The 8,728-nt window shown below is 32.7% G+C and overlaps 1 long non-coding RNA gene across 1 annotated transcript; it reads left to right on the top strand.

The window, feature by feature from the left end:
* The first annotated feature begins 2,207 nt into the window (after positions 1-2,207).
* LOC121212717 (uncharacterized) lies at positions 2,208-5,921 on the top strand. Its single transcript, XR_005908042.1, has 3 exons — positions 2,208-3,003; positions 3,152-3,212; positions 3,295-5,921. It is a non-coding gene; the product is annotated as an uncharacterized lncRNA (long non-coding RNA).
* Positions 5,922-8,728: the final 2,807 nt, after the last annotated feature.

Genomic DNA, 8,728 nt, shown 5'->3' with positions numbered 1-8,728 from the left:
AGTCAACCAGTATAAAAATTTATATGAATTTATGATTATATTATAATATGTTGTTATTTATTTAAGAATTATTTGTAAATTGTTTGATATGTCCGATAATGCCTCGTAACCCTGTTCCAGTGACGGTTTAGTGTTAAGGGGTGTTACATTTAACCTCACATGATGTGATGGGATGGTCGGAGTTGGTGTGTAGAGGATGGGGGATAGGATTCTTCATATCTGATTCTGTTATCTGTATATGTATCTGTAAAGGACTTAAGTCCGAATATGAATCTGAACCAATAGTATATGTGTTACCTGTATGAAAAGCATGTCTAATTTTGTTGGGTTACACACTGAGTTTACAAAAACTCACATCTGTTTGTCTGTTCTGTTCAGGTAATCCACAAACTTAGGTGGATCAGTGTGACAGAGCCTCGCAGTGACCACGAGTTCGTACTGCTTAAGATTATGATATTTACTTATTTAATTATGGATTGTTTTCTAGGAATTTTGTAATTTATGGACTTTCCGAACTGTTTGAATTTATTTTGGGATTTGGATTTTGACTTGACTTTTTATTTGTGACGGTTGGCTAAACATGGTTTTTACTATAACAACAATTTTTTGAAAATCCAAACGGGGTTATTAAATATAACGATTTCTAAGATTTCCGTCATAAATTATGTTTTGACAATGAATTGCTTAAATAATGTTTTCAATAATAGTTTTTAACGAATAAAGATTACAAAGCTTTAATCGAAATAACTCTGTTTTCAAAATCCTTCTTTGTGATAACTCTAGATTCGGCCATAACATCTAGGCCGGGTTTGGGGTGTTACAATTGTAATGTTCGGTGAAAAAAATATTTGATTTCGTATAGTTTAATGACTAAAATAGAAAGAAAAAAATTACTGGCCAAAATAAAACATGGCAATGCTTTAGTGACCATTTATGTACCTATATTTTAAAGGGAAAATACCAAATTTTGTCATGTGACACAACCTTGGCGTGCTATGTGGCGAAGTTAACAGATGGGCTGACATGGAAATTGATTTTTCGATTGCTTAATTGATTGTTTATATTCAATTAATGGCTTATTTGGGTGTTGTTTTCGACTGAGAACTCGAACTCAAATGATTATCAAATTGTTATACACAAGATTTTTTATATTTGAAGCCTATTATTTACTATCCTAAAATCTCAGCTCGAATTAAAAGTGATTTGAAAAGATTAAGGTTTATCGGGTTTTAGTTATTAAATAAAGCATAGGACAAATATGTATAGTTACTCTAGTAACTATTTTCTAATTAATAGGTTTATTAGAAATTAAGGTTAATACGTAAAAGTTATATATTAGAAATATGATCCAAAACTTCATAACTTCCAAACATATTATAGTCCACTTTCTCTAAAATACTTTGTGTGCTAATTTGGATGATTAAATCACAAAAGATTTCAAGATATTGATGATTTAGGTACAATTTCGTATCTAATTTTATTCTTAATGATCTAATATGAAAGATCTTGATTTAGTTTTGGCTTAATGGGTTTTTTGGCCATCCAACTTTTTTAAAAAAATCAACTAAGTCCCTTTAAACTTTTTGCACCCAACTGAGCTTCTGAATTAACAGGTTTGGCCAAATAGGCCCTTTGATTAACGTAGACCATTGTAGTGTTGATGTGGCCATTAATGACACTGATGATGTACTCCATGTCAATGATAGTTGCTGATGTGGCATGCCATGTCAATAAAAAAATTATTATTTTTTAAATTAAAAGGAATATTTAAAGTTTTTTTACTAAAATAAATTTGGACATATGGTTGTCTAGTTTCCTTCGTTTCAAAGCTTAATTTTTTAAAATAATTTAAAAAAATATTAGCTTTTTAAAAATTTGTAAAACATTATTAAAATTTATAAAAATATCTAAAAATTGAAAAAAAAAATTTAAAAAATTAAAAATTAATAAAAACAATTTAAAAGTTAAAGTCTAGAATTCGAACAATAATATGTCTAGATTCATTCAAGACTATTTTTTTAAATTATATAAAGTTTAAAAAATATTAAAATTAATTTTATTGAAAAAATTGATGTGTAGCAATGTTTTAATCCTTTTGGTGCATTTTATGATGTATAAAAATAGCTTAGAAAATATATAAATAAAAAAAATTTTGAATTTTAGTAATTGTTTGTTTATGTATAAAGGTTTTTTTTTTGAATAAAAGACCATGCTTTGTTATTAAAAGAAGAAAAATGATAACACAATGTAAATGATCTGGCATGACGCCACCGAGCCCAAAACCAGAAAAGAAACATAGAACCAAAACAAACAATTAAAAAATAAACTACCTAGCCCAGCCAAACAGGAAAAGTAAAGCCGTCTTTATCCCATCATTAGTCATTTCAGAATCTGATAGTTTCATTTAGTTTCCTTTTCCAACCCCCATTTTGCATATATCCAAAAAAAACACAAGAAAAGAGTTCTCATCCTTTCTTTCCTTTCACCAGGGCTGGAAAACTTGCTTCCAATCCTCATCAGTCCGTCTCTCACACCTATTCAGCTTCCATCGTCCTCATCGTATAACTCGGGACAACATCTTCCAGGGAAAAGCCTTCACCAGATATCAAACTCTCCTTTGCTAAAAGATAGGCTAACTGATTTCCAAAATGACTTGCATGTTTAAGCTAAATAAAAGTAAAACTGTTCATCTTCTGTTAGATGTTTCGAATATAGGCCCTTATTTCAGATCTATCGTGTATATTCTTGTTGCATTTTTTGATGATTGTAATTGAATCTCCTTCTATAACTACTTTGGTTAACCTCATTTCTAAGCCCATTTGTATTGCCCATGAACACGCGAGGGCCTCGGCTACAAAAATCGTTCCAACCGCAACATGCAGAATCGAATGAGATACCAAAACTGTACCCAAAGCATTCCTAACAACGATTCCCGGTCCCAATCTAGAATGCACTTCATCAAAGGCCGCATCAAAGTTTTTTTGATTCTCGCCCCTACAGGAGGTTCCCATTTTCTTTCCTCACATCATTTGGTTACTTCCCTTACCTCCTCAATTTCCAATTCTTTTATGTAACAAGATATAGAAGTGGCAATCGCCCTACCTATTTTATTGATTTTTTCGTGCACCTTCTTGTTTCTATCTGGCTACAGGCTCCATAGTGTAACACAAAATACTCGCTTTTGGGTAACAAAACATTCTCTAAAGACCCAGGTAAGCCATTTGAAAAATCCTTGGTCAAAATTTGACATAATTCCATGAAACCCTAATAACATCCAAACTTAAATTGTAACAGGGCAACCACGAAAGACATGGTCCAAATTTTCAACAACATTACCACATCTCGGGCATATCAGACTTAACATAAGTCTCTTAAAATACAAATTTGTTAAAGTAGGAATATAATTCTTTGAAATTCACCAAATTGTAATTTTAATTTTAGTCGAAAGCTTTAGGCCCCATAGCTTCCTATAGAAATCCCTAGCATTGGTCTGTATCTCATTAAAAGTAGGGGTAGAAATACCAGTTTGTAGGCGCTTCACACAGAAAAGTCCCTTGAAGGCTCGCCTCTCCACACCATCACATCCTCATGATGAATACTAGCCGAAGGAATGCTCAGATTCTATCTACATCAATACTCAAAAAGGTATCCAAAATAGGCTCCCTCATCCTTTCTTTATTTTCACTATCAATTAAATCAACAACAAGCATATAATTATCATTTCTAACCCCATTCCTTAATTTATAATCATCTAAACCAGGAATCCATGCATGATTATCAATTGAAATCCTATCTCTCGTACCCACTCTCCATCTGATCCCATCACATAGCAACTTTTTCGCTGACCAGATACTTCTCCAAGTATACTAACGCCCTATGTCTTAAGCTAGCAGTGAAAAAATCAGATCGAGGGTAATATTTGACTTTCAAAACCCAAGCAATTAAAGAATTGGGATAATTAATAAGTCTCCATCCTTGTTTGGCTACGAGAACCACATTAAATTTCTCAAAACTTCAAAAACTCAAACCCTCTTCCTCTTTCAAATTGCATATTCTTCCCCATTCACACCAGTGAATACCCCGACGCCCATGATCCTTCTGCCATAAAAATCTTGCCACAATACTTTCCATTTCCCCACACAAAGATTTCGGCAATAAGAAACAGGCCATAGAAACGTCGGTATGGCTTGAAGTACTAACTTTATAAATACCTCCTTACCCCATTATGAGAGAAATCTTGTATTCCACCCATCAATTTTCCTTTTCATCAGATCCTTCAAAACCTGATACAAAGCTTTTTTATTTCTACCAACTACATTAGGAAAGCCTAGGTATCTCTCTGGGTTATTTGAGCAGCGAACTCTCAATTCCGTTGATAGTTGCACCCTAACCATATTAGAAGTATTTGCACTATAAAAAATCGTAGATTTTCCAAAATTCATACATTGTCCGGAACATACTTCATACTCTTCCAAAATCCATTTAATGACATGTACACCCCTCTCTGAAGCCTCCCAAAAAGAACGCAATCATTTGCAAAGAGTAGATGTGAAATTTGAGGCCCATTCCTACTTGCCTTTACTCCTTTTGTCAGGCCCTCTTTAACCGCAAGTCTTATTAGAGAAGACAGTCGCTCACTGCAAATTAGAAATAGAAATGGACTTAAAAGGTCCCCTTGTTGTAGTCCTCTAAAAGGCCAAAAGAACTCTCCCATGATCCCATTAATACTAACAAAATAAAAGATTGTCGAGGCACACTTCATCATAATATCTACCAAGACTTATGGAAAACCCCTTTGTTCCATCATTGCCCTTAGAAACACCACTCAACTCGATCATACGCCTTGCCCATGTCCAATTTTAAAGCCATAAAACCCTTTCGTCCAACTCGTTTTTTCCTGAAATTATGCAAAATCTCATATGCAAGTAATACATTACCCGAAATCAGACGTCCTGGCATAAATACACTTTGAGGACCATCAATGCAAACATCAAAAGTCTTTTGAAATCGATTGGCCACCATTTTTGCAATTATCTTATATAAAACATTACATAAGCTGATGAGTCTAAAATTCGTTATATTAGTGGGGTGAGGGATTTTTTGGTATGAGAACAATGTTTGTAACATTCACAGGGTCAAGTTCCTTACCATAATTTAAAATGCCCAAAAAATAGAGACTTAAATCATGTCCCACAATATGCCAATATCTTTGATAGAATAATGTCGAAAAGCCATCCAAATCTGGTGCCTTAGTTGGACCCATATCCCTTAAGGCCGTATAGACTTCCTCCTCTGTGTATGTCCCTGTTAACATCATATTCAAGTCATCAGTAATACATCTCCCTACCTTGGACAAAATATAAGTTAACTCACCCATCCCCTTTGCCGCAAATAAATCTTCAAAAAAAACCCTTGCGATTTCTGCCATCTCCGTACCTTCCCTAGTTCCCCTTCCATCTCCATACTCCAAACATTTAACCATATTATTTTTCATGCGCTGTGAAGCATAATTATAGAAATAAGTCGTGTTTCTATCCCCTACTTTAACCAATTGACTCTCGCTTTTTGTTTTCAGAAAGCTTCATCCTTATCAATCTCCCAATTCAAATGAACTCTTATATTAATAAGTTCTGCCAAATTACCATCATCCCGATCTGAGACCAATAATTGCTCCAATTTCTTAGTCAAAGACTTTTTCAAACTGTGTCATTTCTCCTTTATCTGTCTTTCCCAACTCCTTAGTTCTAATCAAAGACTCTCTAGCTTAGCAAATATATCCCCCTACTCAATTCCCAAATTTGTTTTATTTCTCCTTCAAAAGACTTTTCCATTGTGCACTAAACTTCGAAACAGAATTTTTTATTACCCTCACATTTCCTTGAATATCCGTATGAACTAAAAGTGGGCAATGATCAGAGAAAGAATGGGGTATGTGATAAACACTAGCATTTAGAAATCTACCCAACCAACCATCATTTTCCACACCTCCATCCAATTGTTCCTGATTTTTTTTTTTGTGAATTCCCTCTCTCCCAAGTAACCATGTCCCAGAATAGCCCACATCCAATAAACGATACTTCTCCAAACTTTCCGAAACGTCTCTATTCTCCGTTTGTCCCTTGTAATACCCTCACTTTCTCAAAAAAATATATAATTTCATTAAAATCCCCGTACACAAGCCGTGGAAGATCTTGATAATCCCCAAATTCCTAAGAACATTTCACAAATCGCTCTTATTCCTAATAAACGAGGTTTCATAAAAACTTGTAAATTTCCAATCCCCCATCTTTCTCTTTCCCTTTTACCTCCACATCCATATGGTTCATAGAGAAACTATGTAAAGTGATAATTAGGTCCTCTTTCCATGCTAAACAGAGGCTTCCATGAGAACCATCAGCTCCCACCTCAATCCTATTAACAAAACCACATCGTCTCCTCACTGCTTCCATTCTTTTACCATTTAGTTTTATCTCCATAAAGAAGACCAGTTGGGGATTAGACGTCTTCAGCGTATGCCAAAGTCTTCTAACAGCCTGTGGGTTCCCCAACCCACAGACATTCCAACTTTGGAGTTTCATTGCGACCGGTCGGCTTGCCCTTTGGCAGCCACCGATAAATAATGAGGTTTAACTACCATCATTCTTTCTCTTCTTTTCCTAGAGTCATCTATTCTCGATCCATTTTGAGAATCTTCTTCTCATCGTAGCCGTTTCTTCCCTTCACCCCCTCAAAAGGACACTCCCTAGAATCATGTTCCATTTCTATTTGACCCGACCCACCATTTGATTCTCCTTCCAAATTCACCCCCAACACAAGATTAACCATATCTGACATTGCTCCTCCACACCCTTTTCCTCCTTCTCTTTTTATCCATATATTGTTCATTGCCAGAGCCCTCCTTGATTGAGCACGGATTGTTAAATCTCATCTCATTTCCATAACATCAGTCTCAGTCTCCATCCTTATTTTGCAGAAAGAATCACTGTGACCCAGACATCCAAAATAAAAGTAAAATAGGGTTAACCATTCATACTTGAAATTGACTATGAACAAATACCCAAGGAGAATATGAGCCTCTTCTTTCTTTTTAGCGGTCATTGAACATCAACCAATACAGAATTCGTATATAATTGTTGAAACCCTTTTCAAAATTTTTGTATCATACTCCATAAACCCCCTACAAAATCTCTCAATTATCTTGCTACTCGTTCAGAAAAGAATAATGGGGGCATATCATGGACATGCACCCAGAAGCAAACAGATAATAATGGGACTTTTAGTGGATCCTCCTCATCTACCATAAAATACAACACCAAAAGATGACTATTGAAAGTCCATGGCGATCCACTTTGCACTCTTTCCAAATCCATTTTATGAAAAAATTGGAACAAAAATTATTTTTCTCCCAAATATGATATTTGTACTCCCTTCACGGAATGCCATAAAATTTCCATTGTACTTCTCATTACCGGGAAATGAATTACACTTGCCGTGAAAAAACACCCAACCAAACACAAATCATAAACCTCCTTTGTCTTATCTACATCGCTACCAACTGCTGAGATCTCATCCTCATCATCTTCCAACGTAAGATTAGCCAAGTTATTCTCCATGCTTCTACCGCCACTTTCTATACTACAGTCCAAAACAAGCGCACTAGAAACCCTAGAAACCAAAACTTGCTAGAAAAGCAGACAAATACGTGCTAGTACAACAGACTTTTAAATTCTAAAAAATATTAATTTACAAAGTGAATACTCATTATTCTTAGTTGTACCTACAATTTATTAAGTTTTTTTTTTAATGTGCGAATACATCCAATTATTTAGACCTTTTAGGCTACACATGTAAGAAAATAATTGATACACCTTTTAGTCTACACATATAATAAGATAATTGATACACATTTTTTAATTGGACATATTTATACATTTAAAAAATAAATTTACATGCACAATTAATAAAATTAAAATTATTTATATTATTTATTTTCTAAAATATATATTTAATTTTTTCCTAGAAGGTACCAATAGAATTAAAACATTGATTCATATCAAGTTTTTAAAGAAAACTATTTTTAAATGTTTTTTTAAATTTTATGTAATTTAGAAAAATAATTTTGATTGAATGTTGACAAATGATTGTCCTGATTCAATGTGAATATAATAAGATAATTGATACACATTTTTTAATTGGACATATTTATACATTTAAAAAATAAATTTACACGCACAATTAATAAAATTAAAATTATTTATATTATTTATTTTCTAAAATATATATTTAATTTTTTCCTAGAAGGTACCAATAGAATTAAAACATTGATTCATATCAAGTTTTTAAAGAAAACTATTTTTAAATGTTTTTTAAAATTTTATGTAATTTAGAAAAATAATTTTGAATGAATATTGACAAATGGTTGTCCTGATTCAATGTGAATTTGGACTTAACTTTTAAATGATATTTATTAATTATTATTATTTTTGAATTTTTTGAATCTTTTTAAATTTATTTAATATTATTATATATTTTAATAATGTTTTACAAAGTTATAATTTTTTTAAAAAAATTTAAAAATATATTTTTTTTAATTTTTAAAAAAAATTAAGCTTTGAAACGAATAAAACTAAACAATCAATCATATATCCAAGTTCATTCTAGTAAAAAAAATAAATGTTTGTTTTTAAAAAAATAATTTTATTTTATTTTTCTGACGAGGTATCTGATG

This window comes from Gossypium hirsutum, chromosome A13 (assembly GCF_007990345.1).
Source record: "Gossypium hirsutum isolate 1008001.06 chromosome A13, Gossypium_hirsutum_v2.1, whole genome shotgun sequence".
Taxonomy (NCBI): Eukaryota; Viridiplantae; Streptophyta; class Magnoliopsida; order Malvales; family Malvaceae; genus Gossypium; species Gossypium hirsutum.
Note: the sequence above shows the minus strand (reverse complement) of the source record. Positions and strands in the feature narration are given on the sequence as shown.